The sequence below is a fragment of the Apodemus sylvaticus genome, chromosome 11 (genome assembly GCF_947179515.1).
Source record: "Apodemus sylvaticus chromosome 11, mApoSyl1.1, whole genome shotgun sequence".
NCBI lineage: Eukaryota > Metazoa > Chordata > Mammalia > Rodentia > Muridae > Apodemus > Apodemus sylvaticus.
In genome coordinates, this window is record NC_067482.1 from 92,824,124 (window position 1) to 92,849,575 (window position 25,452).

Genomic DNA, 25,452 nt, shown 5'->3' on the forward strand with positions numbered 1-25,452 from the left:
ATGGATGCCCACTATTTCATTGAAGCGCAAAGTGACCAGAGATACTCATGACAAGTACTGGATGGGAAAGAAAAAGCAAACACCTTTTCAGGATGCACGTATCATCTTTCATCTTCCATGAAGGAGTATCAATACATCTTTTTCATTTCCATGGACTTTGAGATGAAAACCTCCAAGTGCTGCCTTTCATGTAGCTGCAAAGTAGATAGAATTTCAGTGATATACTTGAGAATAATCTGGGGCTGGTTGTTAACCTGGATTTGGTTGACAGGGTCAAGAAGCCCAAGGGAACCAGCTTCCATAGCCTTCAGCTTTAACAGTATTCAAATTGAGACTCAATTTTTCCATTTGGATAGTTAAGGAAATTGTGTCTTTTCTTTTTTTTTTTATCTATGTGATGAAGGAAACACAAAGAGGCAGGATAGGTTTCTCATCTGTTCTTGAAACTTCATTACTTAAGACTCTAAGTTAAAGTGGCAGAAGAGAGAAATCAAACAAGCTTGGACATTCTCTGTAGTCGGTCGCCACCATCGTTAATTTTGATGCATCCTGCTTCCGGCTTCTAGTTCTATGTCTCTGCTGTCCAACTCTCTGTTTCTCAAATTTGGACAAAGATTCAAGGATTGCTTTGGGTTGTTCTTTTTTAATGTATTTATGTGTATGTATGCACAATGTACATGTGTACTTGTATCTGTGTGCATATGTGTGTATACTCTGTGTGTGTGTCTGTGTGTGTGTGTGTGTGTGTGTGTGTGTAATGCAGATGGTTGTGTCTATGAAGGTTAGAGGACAACTTCAGATGGTGTGCCCCACCCTCTTTAAGACAGGGCTTTATTGATATTTTGCTGTGTTTTACAGCTGCTTAGCTTGCAAGCCTCCAGGGATCCTCATGTTTCCTTCTTCTCCCCACAGGAGCACAGGGATTACAGATGCTTGCGTAACTTGCCCAGTTTTTATATGGATTCCAGAGATTTAAGCTTGGGTCCTCATTCCATGCTTTTACCTACTGAGCCATCTCCCTAGGCCTGCCTTGGCTCCTTTAAGTTTCATCTGTTAAGTCAACACTAAAATTTTCCCAGCTTCTAAGTTTTGGAAGAAAATTCTGTAGACTGGATTTATGGTATTTTGCTCTCTCCCCTGATACTCTCTCCCCATTTTAGCTCAAGATGAAAGAGAGTGTAAAGTATTGCATTCTGCACTCTGTGTTTTGCAAACAGCACTAGCCTTATGAGACCTTGTGCCTTACAGGTTCCCATTAAGTGCCGCCTTCCCTCCCAGATGCTATAGCATTTGTCACAGGCAGAACAAATGGCTGCATTTTCCCCTACTCCATCAACAATGTGAAAAAGGCTCCGCCAGAGGCTAGTGCATTTATCCCCGCCCTCTGAAACCGAGCTCACTCTTTGCTGATGATGATGTTTGGAGCTTGATGGGACACCAGATGTGCCAGCAGCCTTTCCTTACTGTGGAACTCCTATGATCTGAAAGCTGAGTGGCTGTATTTGCATAGGAAGCTGTTCTCTATGGCAGTGCTGGGAATATTAAGTGGGTAAGTTCCAGGGAGCTCTGGAGACTTGAGTCCTTAGCACTGATTTAGGAAGACCTGTTGCAAACAACTCCAGTTAAGTTAGCAATCCGTGCAGTAGATATGGGCCTTGATATGGGCCTTAAGAGTATTTCTAAAGCCAGCTAGAACTTACAGCCCTGCATTTCCCTGAGTGCTCTGGAGATGGATGAAAAGAGAATGAAGATTCTACCCTAAGGGAACTTACATTCTAGTTATATCAGATGCACACATTCTAAGGTGACATACTAGCAAGGTGAAAGCGTGAGACACTGTTGTATAAGCTTGGAAGGGAGCTAGCAAGATGAAGAAATGTTGTCTTTCTACGCATTAGATATCTCTTCATTGAATACAACAGAGGCATCATTATTTGTTATAAACACTGTAGTCATAATTTTCAAAGCTGAAAATAAGCCAAAGGTTACACTTCTAATAACAGTCTATTAACATACACAAATGGAAATCAACTGTGCTCCATTTGTTGGGGAATTGGATGGCTTCTTTTTCTATAAGTCTTCTGCATGCTTGGTCCCTATTTTAGCTCATTATTTTGGACAGTTTCTAAGTGATTGGTTGACAACATTTTTCTTGTCATCTACATTAGCCAGCTACCATATTCTCATCAGGACCCTTTATTTTGTAAAGCAATCTAAAGTGATTAAAAGAAATTCTCAGATGGAATGTGTGTGGTCAGATTTACAAATATCAGACAATCTGAAACTCTCAGCTCTCATGAATTATCTAGCTGCAGGTTATTGTGCTATACTCTAGAATTGTCTCCTTCGCATCTAGGTGCTCTAGGAAGACGGAAAAGCACCTGGGTCATAAACCAATATAGACAAAAAAAATGAGGTGCAGTGTAAAACACTGCCCAGGCTCTCCAACCATGGAGGAGTGAAAGGATTTGGAAAAGATTTGTTACAAGTCACAAAAGCTGTAGCAATGTCACCCCAAGCCTTGGCTACAGAGTCTGATTTTTTTTTCTTAAGAGCCTGATTAGAATACTTTGATTAGGGTATCTGAATGAAGCCCAGGTCAACACTTGTTTCACAAGATTATAGTAGTTACTGAGAGGCATAAAGAAGAAAAGATAGAGTTGAAATAGAACCGACAAAAATGAAGTGTGCGCATGGACGTAATCTTTTATTTTTCAGGTGGATTGGAAAAACCATACGACATTTCCAAATCTCCTGTAGATAAATCTCCTGGTCAATCCTGGTGTCACCAATGACCCTTAAGATTGGCCCGCCACCTCCGTCACAAAAACATTTCACGGATACTTTATTTTTCTCTTGAAAAGGAGACATGCCCAGGCTTTGGAATTTGGGTTTTCTCATTCTGGGCTCAGGGTGAAGTGTGGTGTGTTTGGATTAAATCTTTACTATGGTGATGTTAGAAAATAAAGCTACAGGGTCTTTTTTATTAAATTTAAAATCATGGGCTACATGTGGATTGTCCTTCATTCTGTCTGTCCCCTTTGTTTGAATTCATCAAACAGTCACTCTGGAATTATTCCTAACAATTGGGATGACTTCATTTGTATTTGTTTTTCTTTTCTATTAATACATGACAAACTGTGAAATTTGCCATTTGACCATAACCAGGCCATGAAATTTGTCATCTCTCTCTTTAATTTACATGGAGTCTTGGCTCTAGATACATTTCAGTCAGGATGATTGCTTTCTGTCTGATGCAGAGCACAGAACAAAGGAGGAGTACACACATCCTGCAACAGCAAGCAGTTTGGAACAGACCTCAGGAGGGATTTCCATGCCTCCGGCCCTTTGCCACTGCAGACCCACTGGACCTCACTGACTGTTGCCCAAGGAAGAGGCTGGTGAGATAAGCCAAGGCCCCGATGCCCAATCTGAGAAACAGTGCAATAACATTCTGGGAGAGATTGCTTAAAAGCAGATATGTTCTGACAAATGGGGAAGGGTTGGATAAATGTGGTAGGAAATATATTGCATAATGTTGGTAGTCCTTTGGATGTAGAGTGTCCAACACAAGCCACCAGAACAGTACAAGAGCTTAAAGGTTTTTTTTGCAAGCTCTTGTTCAAAGAACTACAAATTTCCCCTTCTCTTTCCACTGCCTCTTCTTTAAAATTGAATTCAAATTAGGTTTTTCTATTTGAGATTCACACACAAAAAAAATGTCTTTTGAAAAATATGTGGTAAAAGTTAAACTAGGCATTCTTTATTTTTTTTCTTCAGGAAAGATCCTGCATCTGTTTCTAATGATCTTTCTTATAAAGAGGAGGGAAAGCTTTCCTGCCCTTTGCTTAAAGAACAGTACCTCCCTGCCCTGTGCTCCAACAGAGGGAAGAGCTGAGCCCCCTTCCCTGCACAGTGCTCCCACAGCAGAGCCTCCCTACACAGTGCTCCCACTACAGAGCCTCCCTGACTAGAACAGGACTCCATTGACCTGTGACTGATTTGCTGAGTATCTGTGGGCTGTGGAGTAGTAAAGTTAAAATTATGACAATAACTAACCACACACTTTAAAGGAGGGTCACGGAGCTAGTACACTGTATCACTTCACTGTGGATATGACTTTGGTGGGGTAATTTATTTTTGAATAATAAATGTGACAATGATTGGGAACAGGCATGAGGCTAAAAGGGAAATGGATGAGAAGAAGGAGATGCCCAAGTCATGGCTGACTGGCGAGTGTTCCTCTTTCTTCCTGAGAAGAAGGGAAGGTAAAGTAGGACGTCCGAGAAGCTCATGGATTTCACGCAGCTGCTTGGTCTCCTGGAGACTGAAAAGGGTAATGTAGGCTCTGTTAGAATGTATCTGTCATTTCCACCATCTGAGAGGGCTCTGGTTTTCTAGTGTGCAGAGTGATGGACTGAAAGTGGACTCTTACTTCTAGGATGGGCATCATATGGGAGCTGGTTGAAGAGAATGGAGCTGGGCTAGTTGCCCCAGGGACTCACGGTTAGCATTGTTGCCTGTAGCAGTAAGGGTTTCGCGGACAGCAGGAAACCTCAGTGGCACACTTAGTGATCATTTTTATGGCCTCTTTCACTTTAAATTCTTCATAAACATGTTAGCTTTTGATTTTCTCAAGTCACTCATTACTACATAAACCACCTGCTTCTGGTTCATTTTAACCTCTGCCTTATTTGCAAAACCCGACTTAAATAAATAGTTGGTTCTCGTAATTAGGTAGAAAATACAGAGGAAAAAAAAACAAGGAAGAGCACCCTCAAATGTTTTTATTATGTACCAGTTGCTGTTCAAACACTGACTGCTTCCTGTTGCAGCTTTTCTAGTCACGCATGCTTTCTTCTTGCTATTACTGCTTTTCTTATAGCATTTTTGATTTCTTGTTTCTGGTCATTGTTGCTGATTTGTTTCCTTTCATTTTATTTTCCAGACAGAGTCTTGCTAAATAGCTGGAAGTTTCTAGAACTCACTGGACAGTCCAGAGTGACCTTAAACTCTTTGCTTTTCTTTACATTCGTGTGTGTGTGTGTGTGTGTGTGTGTGTGTGTGTGTGTGTGTGTGTATGTTTAGAGGTATGGATGCATGATACATATGTGGAAGTCATAAGGCAACTTGTGGAAGCCTTTTCTCTCCTTCACCTTGTGAGTTCTGGAGATCAAATTCAGGGTCTCAGGCTTAGCAGAAAATACCTTACTTGCTGAGGAATCTTGCTATCTATGCTAAACAAGAGCTCTAGCACTGAACGACATCCTACAACTCCTTTGACCATCTTGAATATATCCACACATTTTTACACAATTGAGAATTTTATATTGAAATATCAATATATTTATATCAATTATATTTATATCAATATCAAATTTTTATCTATTTATCAAATTTATATCAAATTATATTTATATCAATATATTTATAATTTTTATCATCTTTCATGTAACATACCTTATTCAGAAATAAAATATTTGATAGCTTTATGTTATCCTATTAGGCAAATAGATTTCTTTTTTTTCTTTTTCTTCTTTCTTTTTTCTTTTCCTTTCTTTTTTTTTTTTTCAAGACAGGGTTTCTCTGTATAGCCCTGGCTGTCCTGGAACTCACTGTGTAGACCAGGCTGTCCTCAAACTCAGAAATCTGCCTGCCTTTGCCTCCCAAGTGCTGGGAATAAAGGCGTGCACCTCTACCACCTGGCTCCATATTTTCTTAAGATTCCTTCTGATTAAACTGTTGATTTATACTTATTTTTATGGCCATCCTATAATAACTATATTTATTTATATGTATTTGTGAACATTTTTGACTATTTTGTAGAAAAAAATTCCACACAGTTAGGGATGTGGCTTTGGTGTAGATTGAGTAAGGGATTTCAGAGTGTTGTTCTTGGAGTCCTCATGTAGATAGATAACTTCTCACTACTTCCTTCTTCTGGCTGCTGTGATACCATGGAAAAGCGCAGAGGGTGCTATATAACTACAGAAAGACTTTAGTTCAGCTTTGTTGGTGAGAACCATATTCCAGCGAGGCATTCATGGGCTTCCTTTGGTTTTCTTTGTAGTTATCAAAGTAAGATAGTCAAGTGAGGAGGACCTCATAAACCTACAAACTCACTATTTAAGGAATTATTGTATAACACAGTCTAAGAAAATGCCAGAAAGTCATGGATGAGTTATTATTCATTCCCTTCTTTCCTTCCTTCCTTCCTTCCTTCCTTCTTTCCTTCCTTCCTTCCTTCCTTCCTTCTTTCCTTCCTTTCCTTTCTTTCCCTTCTTTCCTTCCTTCCTCTTTCTTTCTCTTTCTTCCTTCCTTTCTTTCTTTCTTTCTTTCTTCCTTCCTTCCTTTCCTTTCTTTCCTTCCTTCCTTCCTACCTTTCTTTCTTTCTTTCTTTCTTTCTTTCTTTCTTTCTTTCTTTCTTTCTTTCTTCCTTCCTTCCTTCCTTCCTTCCTTCCTTCCTTCCTTTCTTTCTTTCTTTCTTCCTTTCTTTCTTTCTTTCTTTCTTTCTTTCTTTCTTTCTTTCTTTCTTTCTTTCTTTCTTTCTTTCTTTCTTTCTTTCTTTCTTTCTTTCTTTCTTTCTTTCTATTATGTTCCAGAGTCTTTCACAGGCTTGCAGATGCTAAGAGCTGCACCTGTGTGCGTGTGTGTGTGTGTGTGTGTGTGTGTGTGCTCACAAGTACTTGCATGCTGGCACACTTGGATTCCAGAAGAGAATGCAAGCACTCCTGGAGCAGGAATTACAGTGGATCCTGAGCCACCTACTGTGGCTTCAGGAATTGAACCCTGGTCCTCTGCAAAAGCAGCAAGTACTCTTATTCACTGAAGTATCTCTACAGGCTGACATTTTTGTTCTTTGAACATATTAACTTCCCTGCATCTCAGGGGTCTTTATTCGCTGTCTTCTGCACCTAGAATCTTCTCTTGAATCTTGCTTTCACATCTCTTCACCTCAAGTCATTTATATTCAGATGTCACCTGCATGGAAAGTCTGTAGGCTTAGATTTTTCAAATCCTATTTTAATAAAGGTTCTTAAATGATTTACCCTCCCATCTAGACCACTGTCTACCAAAGGTAGTAGAAAGGAAAGGTTAATAGGGCAAAGGGAGAGTGTAAACCTTTTTAGAAATAGTTCTTTGGGGGGAAATTCTAATCTTTGTCGTCAGGATATCAGCAGTTCAATTCACATGAATCAGCAGCAGTAGCTCCATCCACTCCCAAATACCATTCATGAAACAGTAATAGCAGTTCAATCCAGAAAAAACCCACAGGCACTGCCAGTTGGCCCCAGTCTGCAGAAACAGCAAAGAGCCACCAAAATATCACAAGACGTTCTTTGGTGAATTTCTTTCTATGAAGTCATGACAAATAATGATCAATGAAGAAGACAAGGTAAACCAATGCCACAGTATCATCAGGAAGGACTAGCCTCAGCAAAGCCCAATGAAGACCAGCAAAGAAGGGCAAGGAGAACCAACGCTACAGTGTCATCCACTGTCTGCTGGGTTATACTTACACCATTTCCAAAGGTCATGTGTCTTCTTAAGCATCAGCTCCAGCCAAAATCACATGCCCTCTTTTCAGGCAGCTTCCAAAAAGCAAAACAACAACAAAAAAATGAAAATACCACATGTCTATTTTCAGCAAAATAACCTCTCATAAGACAGGTTCCAGAAAAAAAAATCACATAACACAACTGAGTCTCAAAAACAAAATTTCCACTTCTGAGTCCTCAGTGGATGATTCTATCCAGAGCATAGCCTGCTCAGGATCCCCACATGTCTACCATTCTATCCCTATCACCATCTGTAGCTGGCACTATAAACTCAGTTGCTGTCTGAACATTTCTATAAACTTCACCAAAGCAGGGACTTTATGTGACTAATTTTCTGTGTAAAGATGTCTAAAATCATTCTGACATAAAACAAGCAACTCCTAATTCTAACAGATTTATGAACAAAATATTTAGGAACCGAATGACTGCATTCAGGTTTTATTGAGTCTGTAGCTAAGTCCTGGGTCGTCTTTTCCCTCTAAGTCTGCTTGATGATTTGAGGTTGTCTATAGAATTCAGGAATTTTATCTTAAGGGCATAATTCTTCTGCACTGAAGCCTAATTGGATTCTACTAGCTCATTCTATTTTCTTCCTTTGCATTTGTTCTCTACTTTCCATTGCCAAAGTTCGTGCAAAAATCTTTCCAGTCTGCACATCTTTATTTTAGAGATCTGATGAAAACCAGGACTGTCTACTCTGATTGACATTGCTAGATTTCGGCCGATTAACTCAGTAGGCCTTGTTGTCCCCCTTACATTTGAAAACAACACATTAAGAGGGAAAACCAACCAAACAACAAGAACAAAACTTTCCCTCCTAAGTATTTCTCGGAGTTTCACTTCCTTATGGGCCATTTTACTATTTCAGAAAACAAGCTCGGTATAGGTGAAGTGGTCAGAGCAGATTGACAGATGTTTATCAATTGGGTGACAAGCATACAACCGTGCAAGTTTCAGAAAGTGAAATGAATCTGCAGAATTCAAATAGTTTAATAAAGAATAATTTGAATTATGAGATTGAGCAGATGGTTGTGCAGGCAGTTGATTTTAATGATAATATCTTTCTGTCATGAGAGGCAATATCATGCACACAGAGCTTAGACCTGAGTGTGTACCATGCTTGAAATCCACCTCTCTCTTACCTACCTTCTTTAGTTTTCCTTCTAGGAGCAGGATAAATACTATTAGTATATTTTTAATTGTTTTAAATTTAAACATATATTAAATAAATATAAACATAAGGTCTCCCAGCCTGAATATATTAAGCACTAGAATTACAAATGCACTACCATTCTAGGCTTAATATTCTGTCTTAATTTGATAGGGCTGTCAACAAAATTATTCAAGGGTTTTTGAAGAAGAATGTTTTATGGGAAATTTGAAGTTGCCAAATGATGCAATTGATTTTAGTAGTGTCTCTGTATGCTCAAAATAATCAATTTTATACAATATTTAACATTGAGTGATTTATTAACTCATACTACAAGCTATTGTAATATTTTCTGATAAATGTTTTAATGGATCCACATAATATTTTACATAGGAAGTTAATTAAATTTCATATCAAAGTTAGATATTGACTTTATTATTCATGCAGCTATCCTACTCAGACATCAAAGTATTTTTCATTATATATAATGAGGTACAAATATTTATATCAATTATAAGTCACTCTACTTACAAGAAGTATGTAAAACTAAGGCAATATCCTTAATACTATTTTGTTTGGAAATAAGATCTGAAAGATGGAACTTTTTAGATGTCATGTAATGTGGGTGGCATATGATGTCATGTAATGTGAGTGAGTGGCATATGATGTCATGTAGTGTGGGTAGCATATTGATGTCATGGGGCATCTCATCCCATCTCATGGGCACAGTTGAAGGTGCTGTCCTGTACAAAGATGGAAGCATATTTTGTATAGTTGTATCAGTATTTGGCAAACTTCATCTTAAATAGGTAAAATAACACAACTTAGTTTTTTGTTTGTTTGAATTTTACTTCTGAAAAGGCATACCACCCTAGAGATTCCCCTTTTAGATAATACCTTGTCTGTGTGTGCATATGTGTGAGGGGGTATGTTCCATGGAGAGAACTGGAAATGACATAGTGGGGTCAGAAATGAAGGTACAGTAACTGTTCATGCAGCCAGGAAGGGCATAAGATTAATGATATTTAAAAGCCTGGTCCTCAGTGCCCACACTCATGCTATCACCTGAGAACAGGTGTACCTCCTGGTCTTGATTCAGAGCTAAAAGATACTGTGAATCCCAGGACTATGTCTCAGTTGTGCACCTTGAGTGTGTCCCTTTTCAGCCTGACCTTTGAAGAAATAGGCTCGATGGGAGACTCTCAATATGTAACTGTAAGTGTGCCAGCTGTTGGCGAAGATGATGCTTACAGTAAGTGGTTAAAAACTAGCGAATGAAATACATTTTTCTGAGCACAGTGAAAATCAGCAAAGATCATGCCTAACTATTTCAAGTGCTCAAACGAAATACTTCAACATTGTATTTGATATGAAAATAGCTTGGGTCTATCATGCCAAAATGTAAGCTTAAAAGACATTTTGCTACTATGTACTAATTATACATATTGTGTTTCATGGAGACATTTTCATGTATGTATAGAATGCATTATAAGCACACTTACTCTTCATTACCTTACTCGACCCTCTTCCACTCCCACTGATCATTTTCATTATCTCACATTATCTCTAGTGCTTCTGAGGCAGCCTTGCTTATATATATATATATATATATATATATATATATATATATAATCCCATGACAATAGAATTGCTCTCAGCAGCTCAGCAAGGGGTTGTTTACAGAAGCACAGGTAGCTTCTCAGTACAGCACTGAAGTTAATGTTGTTCCTTTTCTAAGCATCCACTAACTTCACATAGCTCCTCAGAGAAGGGTGGGGCCTCTAGACTCTCCTCCCCAACTCTGTGACAGGCTGTTAACTGGACAGTCTTATGCAGATCTTACTCAGACCATCATGGCTGGTGCGAGTTCAGAATCCTAAAAGCCATCACACCTGACAGTTGTCCATCCACAGAGCTCTCTGACTTCCTCCAACTATTACAGTCTTTCATCTCTTCCATGATGTTTTGTGAGGTAGAGCTGATATGGATAAATACTGCTATGCTTGTACTTCATTGGTGCTTTCTGATCAAGGATGTCCCTTTAACTCTGAATGTGCTCACCATGACTGGTAAATTTTAGGCTTTTTGTGAACATTTAGTTAACCTCAAATATGTCTGGATTTTCGGAAAATAAGGCAGATATAAGGTGGTAACAGGCAGACCATAAGAGCTTCAAGTGTAAGTAGTAAAAACACACTGCTGGCACTTGTGACTGGTGACACCTGAGTTTCTTTGCAAGTAAACCATATCTTTAAAGTAGTGTGAGAAAACAAATGTGATCTGAGAGGTCCTTGAGGCTAGGAAAAACTGGGGATTGCATGACTCTCATAGTTAACACTGGGCACATGGAATTAGTGTAGCCTGGTAAAATTGTCTCTGGACCAGAATAGCTTTTGACATTCCAGTTACCATTGTAATCAATAAGGATGAATTATTTAAAGAAATGAAAACAATACCATGCCTATCTATATACTTATATTTATATCCATGTATATATATGCAAATATATTTATATAAATGATACATATATGTGAGAGCTTTTATGGAATTGTGGAAGCTGCAAAGTCAGAATTTTGCACATGGGTTGGATAAATTGATACTCAAGACGAACTGATGTTGCAGTTCATACTCAAAGGCAACTTCTTATTCAGGAAAGGTCAGACATCACTCATAGTAAGGTCTCAAACTGGTTAAATGAGGCCCGACCATAAAAAATAATCTGCATTACTCGTAATTCTGTAGTTTATTAAATGGCTGGTTTAATTTGGAAAACACCTTCAAAGAATCATGTTTGACTTGGGAAATCTGGCTTAGCTAACATGACACACACAATAGACTATCACGGTGGGTCATATCATGTAGCCTAAATGCTACATATTTGCAGGATATCAAAACCAAATATTTTCAGATGGACAAAGGAGTGATGTGTCAGGAGTGTTTGAATCCTTACAAAACCCTGTGAGATAATTGATACTCAGAAATCAATACACTAATCTGAAATTTAGCTTCACCAAGCAGCGTCTGGGACCTTGGAAAGTCTATTGGTTTCTTGGCATGTCAATTCTCTTAGTAGGAATATGGAATGATCAAAGTACCCACTGCAGAGGATTATTGGGAACTGTAAATGAATGACCTCATACCCAGTGCCTAGTCAATAGGAAACACAAAGTTAGTGGGCTGTTACTGTCACAGAGGATGACAGCCCTGAGATTGGAGGTCAAGATGACTGTGCTCTATCTGCAACTTGGGGGTTGCATTAGGCTGGTCACTTTTGCATGTATCCAGCATGGATATGAGCTGGTTAAACAAGCATACTTACTATTACTGTAGTTTTAAGAATCCAAAGTTTTATTTCAGTGTTCTTTGGTAATTCCAGTGACCAATTTTGCCAAAGAAGCATATTGTGCTTAGTTTTAATGTCAACTTACCACAAATTGGAAACCCCTGGGCAGGGAGTTCTGCCTGAAGAAGTATCTGGGTGGTTTTGATTGATGTAGGAAGACCTATCCTGACTATGGGCTGCACCTTCTGGTAAAAGCACAATAAAAAGGAGTTGTCATCTTGCCCTTCACTGGGCTGAGTTATTCCTACTTCTGAGTTGATTTACCTAGCCATGACTGCTTATTCCTTCATACCAGAAATTGCATTTCCAGACTTTCATCAGAGACTAGGGGCCAGTGACTCTCCAGTAACCCTACAGGTTTCTGGTGCCAGATTGGGTGGCACTGCATGAACTACTGGGACACTCAGGTTCACAGACAGAATCACTCCCGTGTCCTAATCTCTCAGGTGGGATTCTATCACTGTTACTATTTGATCTCAATAAATTCATATATATACACATATTATTTATTCACACATATGTATGAACACACATGTAAGAACATATACATTTTCTCTAGAGAATCATGACTAATATAGAGAATATTGGAAGAAACTTGAAACTTGTTGTGTATCTTCATTAATACAACTGCTTTTCATTACATTTGTTGAGTTGTTATTAAAACCAAACCGTCTTATACACAAAGTTTGCTCTAATGACTATGGGAGGAAAAAGGGCGGGGCTGCATAAGAGATGCTAAGACTAAGCACAGATGGCTTAAGACAGCCCAGTTTGGGGGACTTCACTGGCTTAGGCTTTCCTAGGTGCATCTTTTCATTTCTCAGGCAGCAGGAAATATACCACACATACAGTACAAAACCCGGCCTTCGACTTCCTATTATGCTGGATCACACTGAAAATCAAAATGCATTCTGTTTAGTTCTAGAGACTCTCAACAAGAATAGCCTGAAACATTCTTCAGTAGCTCATTCTATTGGCAGACAACCCTTGCTAATAGAGCTTAGGTTTCATGTCACACAGTGAGGACCTTTTGGAACTATGGTATTCCCAAGTCACAGGGGGGCCATTGGTAAGATCTTTTGCTTTAAGCAACTTCTTAAACATTTTTTTTTCTCTGCTGAGATTCCCAGCTTTACCTTTTTGTCTTTTAAAAACTGAACTCATATTCCATTTTGGTTTACACACCACCTTTAACAGTTTGATTGTCTTCCAAGTCTAGCCTTGTTTTTGGTTCAATGTATGTATTAGTTTCTTTGCCTGGGGCTTTGGTATATAAGCAAAGGTTTCAAAACCTTTACACAATTATTTTTTTCCTGACCTCAATAGAGTCCTTCAGAATGTTCTCTCTAGCTCGAAAACCCAGGATATCATAACTATCACATAGTTACTTTCTGCTTGTGAACTTAGCCTTTCTATTCTGAATATGGAAAACTAATTAACACCATAGCCAATTTTATGCTAATTAGGTTGAAATAGATTTTTTCCAGTCTACCTTTAAAACAAACAAAAAATACAGCACACCACAAAAGTCTAGTTATCTAAAGTAATCAGTATAATATATAGAGTGTGATTCATAGATAAACAATATGATTTGCAACTGGTTTGAGTTTGCATAAAGGTAAACTGGAGACACCTCTGACTATGAAGGGGCCCATCTGATGCTTCATTGTGATTGTCAAATCCTACAGCCTTGAGACAGTTGGCAATAACTCCTATGAATGTGGGTTGTGCGGTCAAAGTAAGAAAAGCATTTGCTGCATTGACCTGCTCAAAAATTTTTTTCTCACTAAATATCTGGTATTTATATATTTAATAAGGACATTACATATTATCCACAAAATAAAAGTCAAATTAACTTGGCATTAAATTTATAAAAGCATAAAGTTGTAAAATAAATGCTTCGAACTCATTTTGAAGTAATGCTATCTTCATCAGCTGTAAGGAGTAATAAAACATTATGAAAGAGATATTGAAAATGCCATTTGCAACAAAGATACTCTAAAATAACTCATTAATGTTTCATTGTTTTGACAAAAATTCAAATGTACTTAATTATGTATTTCTAATTTTTGTTTATATGTTTTATTTTAAAATGGCCGGTATATTTATGAATAAAATGTATGGCCCACTTCTATCATTTTAGCGACAAATGAAAAAAATCTAAAATGGTAGATGTTAATTTAAACAATGTATGCAAATTAAGTTTGCTGCTGCTGGTCTGATTGAAAACATTTATGTCAGAATTCTAGAATGTGTCTTCAGCCAAGAATTTTATCTACTTACATATATTTATAGCCTGTAAAAGTAAAACAAAAAAATGTTGTGAGCAAAATAGCTTTGCTCATAATATGTGATGTTTACCAAAAGAATAAATGATAAAGGAGTTGAATCAAAAAATAAATTATTAAATAAAAACTCACAATCATATATTTATAATTATGGAGCATTTTCTCTTCTAAATGAACCAAATCTGTTCTCCTGCTCTTGATTTAAGAAAGTAACAGTATATACATGCCCTGGCGTAAGAGGGGTAAGGATTGATAATTTCAGGACTGAGTTGCCTTCTGGTTTTGCCTTGGCCTAAGCAAGGTCCCTATTTCTCCCTTTGAGCTTTGGGGAACAAGGACATTCTCTCCGCCTAATTGATAGCTGAAAGATTATAGCCACGTCCCTTCTTTTAAAAAAAGGACCAAAGGGGCTGAAGGGGTTTGCAAAGCCATAGGAGGAACAACAATATGAGTCACCAAGTACTCCCAGAGCTCCCAGGGACAAAAACCATCAACCAAAGAGTACACTTGGAGTTACCCATGGCCCCAGACACATCGGCAGCAGAGGATGATCTTGTTGGACATCAAATGGGGGAGAGGCCCTTGATTCTGGAAAGACTTGATACAGTAGTGTAGAGGAATAACAGGACAGGGAGGCGGGGTGAGTTGATTGGGGAGGGGGAGATGGCTTACAGGATTTTCGGGGATGAGGGGAACCAGGAAAGGGGACAACATTTGAAGTGTAAATAAAGACAGAAGGCTAATATCCAATATATACAAAGAACTCTAGAAGTTAGACCCCAGAAAACCAAATAACCCTATTAAAAATGGGGTACAGAGCTAAATAAAAAATTTTCACTTGAAGAACTTCGGATAGCTGAGAAGCATCTTTAAAAATGTTCAGCATCATTAATCATTAGGGAAGTGCAAATCAAAACAACCCTGAGATTTCACTCCACACCAGTCAGAATGGCCAAGATCAAAAACTCAGGAGAAAACAGGAGCTGGCGAGGATGTGGAGAAAGAGGAACACTCCTCCACTGCTGGTGGGGTTGCAAATTGGTACAACCACTCTGGAAATCAGTCTGGCGGTTCTTCAGAAAACTGGAATTGTCACTTCCAGAGGACCCTACTAATACCACTCCTGCGCATATACCCAGAGGATTCTCCAGCATGTAATAAGGATACACGCTCTACTATGTTCATAGCAGCCCTATTTATAATAGCCAGAAGCTGGAAAGAACACAGGTGTCCCTCAACAGAGGAATGGATACAAAAAAATGTGTTATATATACAGAATGGAGTACTATTCAGCCATTAGAAACAATGAAATCATGAAATTCTTAGACAAATGGATGGAGCTGGAGAACATCATACTAAGTGAGGTAACCCAGTCTCAAAAGATCAATCATGGTATGCACTCACTAATAAGTGGATATTAGTCTGTAAAACTCGAATACCCAAAACATAATCCACACATCAAATGAGGTACAAGAAGAACGGAGGAGTGGCCCCTGGTTCTGGAAAGGCTCAGTGCTGCAGTATAGGGCAAAACCAGAACAGGGAAGTGGGAAGGGGTGGATGGGGGAACAGGGGGAGGGAAGAGGGCTTATGGGACTTTCTGGGAGTAGGGAGCCAGGAAAGAGGAAATCATTTGAAATGTAAATAAAAAATATATCAAATAGAAAAAAAGAAAAAAGAATATACCTAATAAAAATACTGAAATGGATTTAAAAGTTAGGAGCTTGGCCAATAGCTGATCCCAAGAAACTATATGGCTCTAAAAGACATCCTGGTTATCCCTGACAGAAGAGTCCCTGGTTTTCCACTGGCTCTTAAAGGGCAGAACAGGTCACAACTCCCCACTGTGGTGCCACCTAAGCTGAGCTTCTGGGAATGCAGACCAAGACCAAGCCTTTACCCTGTCATAGCTTCTCCTTCCACCTGTCTGAAGGCTTGAGAGCACAGCATGTTGGCATCCCGACCCTGGTTCCTGCTGCCCGTTTGCTGAGGGCTCCCAGGAGTGTTGGCTTGGGTAGGAGACCCATGGGAGGGATACAGCAAAGAGTCTTCCCTGAACGTGGCTGAGCGTTGGTTCCAGATGGAGCTGATGGTCATGTCAGGGGTTTCCTAACGTTTTTCAGCAGCAAAGCCCTTACCACAAATAAAATCTTACCCTGAACCCTGATACATGACATAGCTACAAGGGTTGCTGTTCTGACTGAGGGCAAACTCTGCAACCCTCCACTCCCTGTCTCCTAAGGACTACAGAGGCAATCTTTAGGTCACTTCAGAGCTCTGCCAAGCAGTGTGAAAACCACTGGCCTAGTTTGTCCTGGGCAAGTCAGAGCTTCCCATTTTGACTGCTTGCCACCGACAGCTCTGAGTTTCTTAGATTGCCACCCTCAAAACAGACCAAATAGCACATGCACTCTCCAACATCCCCCACAAACACTATTAAAAAGTGCAACCCTCTCTCAAAAGCTGAAGTCTGGACTAAACACCTGAGGCCAATCTGGTGCCACATTCCAGCAAGCACAATGCGCTGCCCCATTGTGGGGCTAAGGGAAAAGGTGAGTCAGCTGTGGTCAGGGCTCCGAAGCTCTGCTGAAAATCCTCATTTCAATCTGCAGTCTACAATGTGTTTGGGAATACAAAGTGTAATCAAGTGTAAATGTTTTATAGAGTATAATATTAAAACATTGTATTATTTGTAGTAACAAATGAGGATTTTCTCTGTCTCTTTCTGCTTCTTTGTCTCTGTCTCTTTGTGTGTCTCTGACTCTGTTCCTGTCTTTTTTTGTCTGTCTCTGTCCTCTCTCTCTCTCTCTCTCTCTCTCTCTCTCTCTCTCTCTCTCTCTCTCTCTCTCTCTCTCTCTCTCTCTCTTTCCCGTCATTCTAATCTGGGGAAATTCAATAAATGTTAATTCCGTTTACATACTCACTGTTTTTATTGTTGTTCCTGTTGTTGCTTTTATAAATTAGCCCAATTGTGGGAATCCATGGCCATGACGTTCAAAAATTATTTTATGCTGCTTTTAATGAAAGATTATCTTTCATATACCCCTTCTTTATTTTGATTCTGTGTTATAGGCTATGTGTTTGATTCTGTGTAGATCAATTATTATTATTATTAATTATTTATTGGCTGGAAGAAGGAATAGAACTAATGTCACAAGCTCGCCCAGGGTCACTTTTTCTGGCTGGCAACGACTGTGAGAGGAACAGTATGTACAGTAGCATCATGAATTGCTCTGCACAACAACATAGCTGTTGTTATTTGTGGAAAGCTTTATAATTTTTTTTTTTAGGTCAAGAAGCTTCCAATTCTTCAAACAATCTTTAAACTCCATTTAATTCAGCAAACCACAAAAGGATCTGTGTTGAACTTTGCTGTGAGCAAGTTGGAAAGTAATAACTTTTCCCATCTCTTCTATAACTGACTTGTACTGTGGGACAAATGCAGACCCTTCCCTCAGAAGGGTTTTCTGATATTATACAGTTATAACGAATAAGGTTAGAACCTTTAAAATGTAGCATTTAGTAATATACTGGAAGTAGCTGCTCCTTGATTCTTTTAAAGGTCACTGCGTTTGCTTTCCAGGCATCGTGTTAGCTCAAGCTCTCCTAGTTGAAACTAAGAACATACTTGGCTTTGTGCCTTCAATTTTGCCAAGGAAGAGGAAAATGGCAGTTGTTCATGGAAAGCAAGTGGTGTGTGTTCAATTACATGTTTATGTGTATGTGCGCACACACATGCTTATACTCTAGATGCATACATGTATTATCGACATCTCTTAATGGTTGCTATAGATATGCCTCTGATATTCCAAACCAAGGTAGAGCAAGGCACCTGCTCTCATCAGTCCAGTAACTAAGCTTAGGAAAGTAAAACAGGAAGAAAAATTTGTGGAGGAAATGCTGATTTTCTGCATCTTCTAACTAAATTACAACATGCTCTAAGAGTCCAGCCACGTCCAGTTAGCACCAGCTTACAGCTTTGTTGATGTTTCACTAAAGGAACAGATTTATTAAGCCATTACACAATGCCAGAAAAAAGTCATCATGGTGCTTCCATTAGAATTAGAACCGGTTTGCTTTGTTGGAATGAGAAGACAGTTCTCACTGACTGATGCAGATGAAGGTAAGAGCACTTGCTGCTCTAACAGAGGACCCAAGTCCAGTTCCCAGCACCACACAGAGTGGGTCACAAGCCACTGTGACTTCAGTATCTGGGGATTGATCCCCTTCTGGGGTCTGTAGGCATCTATACTGCATATATATGGTGGATATACATACCCTCAGCTCCATACATATACACATTAAAATATATGAATAAATATGGCATTTTAAAAACATTTTAACAATTATTACATAAAAGACTAATTCTGAAAGATGGACACATTTTTTTCTCAAATACAAACCTCATATTTGTGTGCATGTGTGTGTGTGTGTGTGTGTGTGTAATGAAATTAGATAGGGCATCTCTTAGAAGGGAAGAAAAGCTCTTAACGTGGGGAAAGGTTATGACATATAAGTATATGGAGAAGAACAGGAGCTTTTGTTGGGGGAGTGGCAGGAGGGAGGCAGGGCTTGGGTAGGCAGTTGGGTAGCAGAACAGATGAGAATAATTAACTGATGAGGTCCATTGCATTGTTTAAAATAATGCAGAGATATATCTACAGTTCTTACCAATGACACAATGCTGCCTATGCCTGTGGACGCATGCACATGCAACTTGTTTTGTTTCAACTAAAAAAGTAAACTTGTATCAGATAGGTTGAAAAAACTCCTTGCCGTGTGAACATACATTTCACTTGGCTTGTGATTGTTTCCTTATTACAAATTTGGGAGAACCTGGCACAGCTTTGAACTTTCCATGCTTGTTTGAATGTATGTGTATAAGACACCGGGAACATATAATACATTTTCTTGACTTATGATTCAAAATGCCTGAATCTGATGATATTTCTTGATTCAGATCTCACAAGGATAGAGCCACCAACATCTAGGCTTCAAATTCTAGAAGGCATATCTCCTAGCTGCAATAGAAACATTTTATACTAGAGCAGTCCTCTGAATAAAATAGAATTGAATAAATTGAGAGTAAACTGAATTTTGGGGTGTCGTTTGCATTCTAATTCAAACAACACATTTTAACACATTTAAAGATTGTGGGACAGTTGTTCATGTAAACCAGGACTACAAAGTAGGTTATTATTTATTGAATATTATTGTTTAAGTTGTGATCATTTTGAGCTATATTTTTAAAGATTCATTACATTCTAGGAACATATAGTAAACTACATATTAAATGATACCCTGTGTGATTTGATTCAAAATATGTAAGAAGGGCATGGCTAAAACCAGAATTTTGCTTGAGAAACTGGGTATGGGGTGCTTTGTGATTCACTGGACTACTCTGTACTTAAAAGTCTGTACTATACAGGGGAACGTTAAATGAAATGTACATATACTAAGCATTTCATTTGTTCAAGGGGGGAAATAGAGCTGCAATCTAGACATAGACTATCCTGCTCTGAGGGTGGGACTCTTTAAGTTCCATGGTCTACAGCAATTGCCCAAGTAAATACACAGGCAGGTCAAACTTCAGTGTTTCTATTTGTAAACAGCTGAGCCACTTCAAGGCCAAGCAGTGAACTAAACAGTGGGAAGATGGCTCCTATCTACTGGAAGCTGGCAATTTACTCTGAGGAATCTTAGTGTAAAAAAAATCTAATTTCAACAATTTTTCTCAGAGGCTAAATTTTATCCCATTTCCTATTCACAAGGCTCTGTCATTAGCATAGCAAACTAATGAGTAAATCAATTATTTAAAACTGGCAATATTTTTATCGTGCCTAATTAAGTGTTTAATCAGAACAGTGTGGCCTGTAAGGCTTTGTAAACAGTCTTCTCTCGAAGACAATAGAAATGGTTGCCTGAATCTTTCCTAACCATGTGTTACACTGACTGAAGGGGAAACTGGAGGCCTAGGTCAATGGGAACAAGACACAAAGAAGGCAGAAAATGACAACAACCCTTGCCTACTGTGGTGGGTTAAAATTGAGTGTATATCCTTCAATAGACTGTTGACCACACAGCATGGTAACCACCATCCCAGCATGGGGAACTTGTTCCTGAGGTCTCTAATGAACAATGAAATAGAGATTTAGCAGGTAAAGTAGCACCAGATTTTTTTCTGTATTCTTCTAAAGTATCCGGCTAATTTAATTCAGTTATGATTGAGGGCAAGTTGATGATGTAAGTACAAACTAAGCATATTTTCACTTATTTAATATGTACCAGGTTCATTTCTATTATGCTATCATAACATTAAACATTTTAATGCTTAACCCGACTAAAATTGAATCGATGTAAGTCAATCAATCAATGCCAGGAAATATCTAAGAGCCACTCAAAGAAACATAAAGCAAACAAGGAAGAAAATAAATTTAGGTAATTGTTCATTAATTCAGTGAATATTTAATTTGCTTATTCGTCAGAAACCATTCCAGTCATCACTGGGGTATAGAGAATGAGACATGCATGAGACTTCCTCTCTCAAAACTAAGAATGGACAAATTGGAAACAGCAATGTTGTGTGTTAAACATTAAGAGGTGAATGCTTTTTAATAAAGAGTAATATACAGGAAAATAGGCACTAGGGAAGTTTCTGAGAAAAAATGTCATAAACACACACACACACACACACACACACACATGCACACACAGTGGGTACCAGAGTCTCACTAGTGTGTGAAAATGCACTGGAGCTGAACACTCATGACCTCTGTGCCTCTCCTTCAAGAGACTGCAATTAAAGAGTCTGAGGTTTAAATAGAAAACAAAGATTGCAACCCCTGCCCCCCAAGAAATAATAAAGGAAAACCTCAGAATCTTAGAATCCTGAACAGACGCAACTTAAGTGATCCAAACCAAAGCTAAAACCAAAACCAAAGATACAATTTTGGCTTCAAAGAGTTTCAGGTTGATGAGCTTACAGGCTTCTAAGAAAGGTAAGCACAGTTCCCACCTAGGGAGCTTGCTTTTTAGCCCTTAGTATACAATACATGAAGAAGTAAGTTGGGACCAAAGAAATGCTGAAGGAAAAGAAATTTAGCTTAACCAGATAACCAATACTTTCTAGATTAGGATTATCTATAACCATAGCTACTATGTTAAATGTAACAAACTTGGGCTATGCGTTTTGGGTACTGATAATTTAAAACAAGTAGCCTTATTGACTTGAAATATAAACATTTCTAACAATAATAAACAATCAAAATTGCAATCGTAACTGGATGACTTTAGCTAAACTTTTTAATATGTGCCAAAACTGTGTCGTTAGAATGAAAAATAGAAAAAGAAACTAAGATGTAGAAGACAGGGAAGACTCTGAGAAGTGGATACTCTGAAATACAGTGTCCATGCAGAAAAAGACAGACATGGATCGGGGAAGGGGTCCGCAAAACCCTTGAGCGACCCTCGTCTTCTTCCCAGAGACGAGTTCTTACTTTTACTGGTTAACAGATCACAGCCTATGTGCATAATTGCTTGTGCCCTGTCTAGGCCCCATTCAAAAACCATGTGTGTTCCTCTGTGGGTTTTATTCAGCATGGCTAGCTTATAGGAGATAACTTCGGAAAGTTGTATCCCTTCAACTGGCTTTCTTTCGTTTTAAAAACTTATTTGCTTTGAATTATGAAACAACCTTCAGAGAAATGTTTTATTACAGCATGTTCATGCGCATGTGTCATATGCCTGCTCCTATCCATGCGTTTCCCTCCAGCTGCCTATCTCTACCTACTTTTCTGCCAACAGATTTTCATCTTTCTCCTTTCTCCCTAACACTTAAGATATTTTTCTTAATTCTCATGATATGCTGTCAAGTTTCATGACTTACATACATGCACACATACACACACACACATACACACACACCTCATACACAATTTTTAAAAATAAAATAAAATGTGGTATTTATCTTTTTGAGATTGCCTTTCCTTATATAACACTTCCATTTGTTTGCTTTTTGAATCATTTTTATTACATATTTCTATTTTATTTACATGATTTAATCTCTTTCTGTCTCTCTCTAATCTCTCTCAGATCTTCCTCCTTGCTTTCTCTAAGATTCACAGCCTTTCTTTTTTCTTTGTTATTGTTACACACATGCACATACACATAGGGACACACATGCTTGCACACATGCATACATGAGGACACACAGATGCACACACACATTTCTGTATATCTGTGTGTGCATTTTTATCTTAGACTCTTGTCTGATATGCAGGGGGGCCAAGATTTTCCTACTCTGTAGTCATTCTATCCTCTCTGGTGATAGATTGTAAAGAAACTTTTCAATTTGATGTAATCCCAGTTATCATCTCCCCAGATTATTTCCTGTGTTAATGCAATTCTTTTTAGAACTCCTTGTTTGTGTCTATATCTTAAAATGTTTTATCTATATTTTATCTAGAAGTTTCATTTCTTGTATCATGGCAGTTTAAATTATTTTAAATTGATTTGTGTGTAGAGTGATAGAAACACATCTAATTTTATTCTTCATCATGTAGAATTTGGGTTTTTCAAGCACCATTAATTAAAGATGCTGTTCTTTCCTCAACATATTCTTTTAATGGCTTTGTCCAGATTAGATGCCTGCAGCTATGTGGATTTATTTCTGGGTCCTCCATTCTTGTCCATTGTTTTATATGTTTGTGCTAGTTGAGACTTTCTTTGAGTATGGATTATTGGAAGTTCCATGTGGTGCTGTTACCATTAATGTTTGGGTGGAAGGTACTTGAGATGTCACCTAGGTCTGTGTGACTCATGGTGTCCTTAGATCCATGGTTTCTGAATTTAGTTCTCGGCCAGGTGATCTGTCTATTGGTGAGTGCTGGGCATTGAAGTTACTTATTAGCACTGTTTTGGGAACTAACTAAGCTGTTATTTTGAATAGTATATATTTTAATGAAGTTGAGAGTGTCTTGTGATACAATTTTAGAATTATAATATACTCTTGGTGTTTTGTTTTTCCTATCACTTCTGACTAGTTTTATTTAAAATCTATTTTCTCAGATATTTAAATAGCCACACCTGTTTGATTGCCCATTTGTTTGGGGGTAACTTTTTATTATTTAGGTGAAGTTAGTGCCTATTATTAATAGTGCCTATTATATTTCTTGGAGGCAGCAAAAAATGAATATTGTATTCTGGTCCAATCTGCTAAATCTGTCTTTTTATTTTTAGAATTAGATGTTATTACTATTCAGAGTTATTACCCTTCACAATAGCCACAAACTGTATAAAGTAACTTGGGGTGACTCTTACCAAACATGTGAAAGATCTTTATGACAAGAACTTCAAGACTCTGAAGAAGGAAATAGAAGAAGACCTCAAAAAATGGTAAAACCTCCCATGCTCATGGATCAGCTGGATTAATATAGTTAAAATGGCCATTTTGCCAAAAGCAATATGCAGATTCAATGCAATACCCATCAAAATCCCAACTCAATTCTTCATAGACTTAGAAAGAGCAATTCTCAAATTCATCTGGAATAACAAAAAACCCAGGATAGCTAAAACTCTTCTCAACTACAAACGAAATTCTGGGGGAATCAGGATCCCTGACCTCAAACAATATTACTGAGAAATAGTGTTAAAAACTTCATGGTATTGGTACAGTGACAGGGTGGTGGATCAATGGAACAGGATTGAAGATCCAGAAATGAACCCACACACCTATGGCCACTTGATCCTCGACAAAGGGGCTGAAAACATCCAATGGAAAAAAGATAGCCTTTTCAACAAATGGTGCTGGTTCAACTGGAGGTCAGCATGCAGAAGAATGCGAATTAATTCGTCCTTGTCTCCTTGTACTAAGCTCAACTCCAAATGGATCAAGGACCTCCACATAAAGCCAGACACTCTGAAGCTAATAGAAAAGAAACTGGGGAAGACCCTTGAGGACATCGGTACAAGGGGAAAGTTCCTGAACAGAACACCAATAGCGTATGCTCTAAGATCAAGAATTGACGAATGGGACCTCATAAAATTACAAAGTTTCTGTAAAGCAAAGGACACCATCAAAAGGACAAATTGGCAACCAACAAATTGGGAAAAGATCTTCACCAACCCTACATCAGATAGAGGGCTAATATCCAATATATACAAAGAACTCAAGAAGTTAGACCCCAGAAAACCAAATAACCCTATTAAAAATGGGTACAGAGTTAAACAAAGAATTCTCACCTGAAGAACTTCGGGTGGCGGAGAAACATCTTAAAAAATGCTCAACTTCACTAGTTATCAGGGACATGCAAATCAAAACAACCCTGAGATTTCACCTTACACCAGTCAGAATGGCTAAGATTAAAAACTCAGGAAACAGCAGGTGTTGTCGAGGATGTGGAGAAAGAGGAACATTCTTCCACTGCTGGTGGGGTTGCAAATTGATACCACCCCTCTAGAAATCTGGCGGTTCCTCAGAAAACTGGGCACCTCACTTCCGGAAGATCCTGCTATACCACACCTGGACATATACCCAGAGGATTCCCCAGCATGTAATAAGGATACATGCTCCACTATGTTCATAGCAGCCCTATTTATTATAGCCAGAAGCTGGAAAGAACCCAGGTATCCCTCAACAGAAGAATGGATGCAAAAAATGTGGTATATTTACACAATGGAGTACTATTCAGCCATTAGAAACAATCAATTCATGAAATTTTTAGGCAAATGGATGGAGCTGGAGAACATCATACTAAGTGAGGTAACCCAGTCTCAAAAGATCAATCATGGTATGCACTCACTAATAAGTGGATATTAGCCTGGAAAACTCAAATACCCAAAACATAATCCACACATCAAATGAGGTACAAGACGAACAGAGGAGTGGCCCCTGGTTCTGGAAAGACTCAGTGTAGCAGTATAAGGCAAAACCAGAACAGGGAAGTGGGAAGGGGTGGTTCGGAGAATGGGGGGGGGGAAGGGGAGGGAAGGGTGCTTGTGTGACTTTTGGGGAGTGGAAGACCAGAAAAGGGGAATCATTTGAAATGTAAATAAAAATATATCGAATAAAAAAATTCAGAGTTATTATTTAACTATATTATTAATATGTGTTAA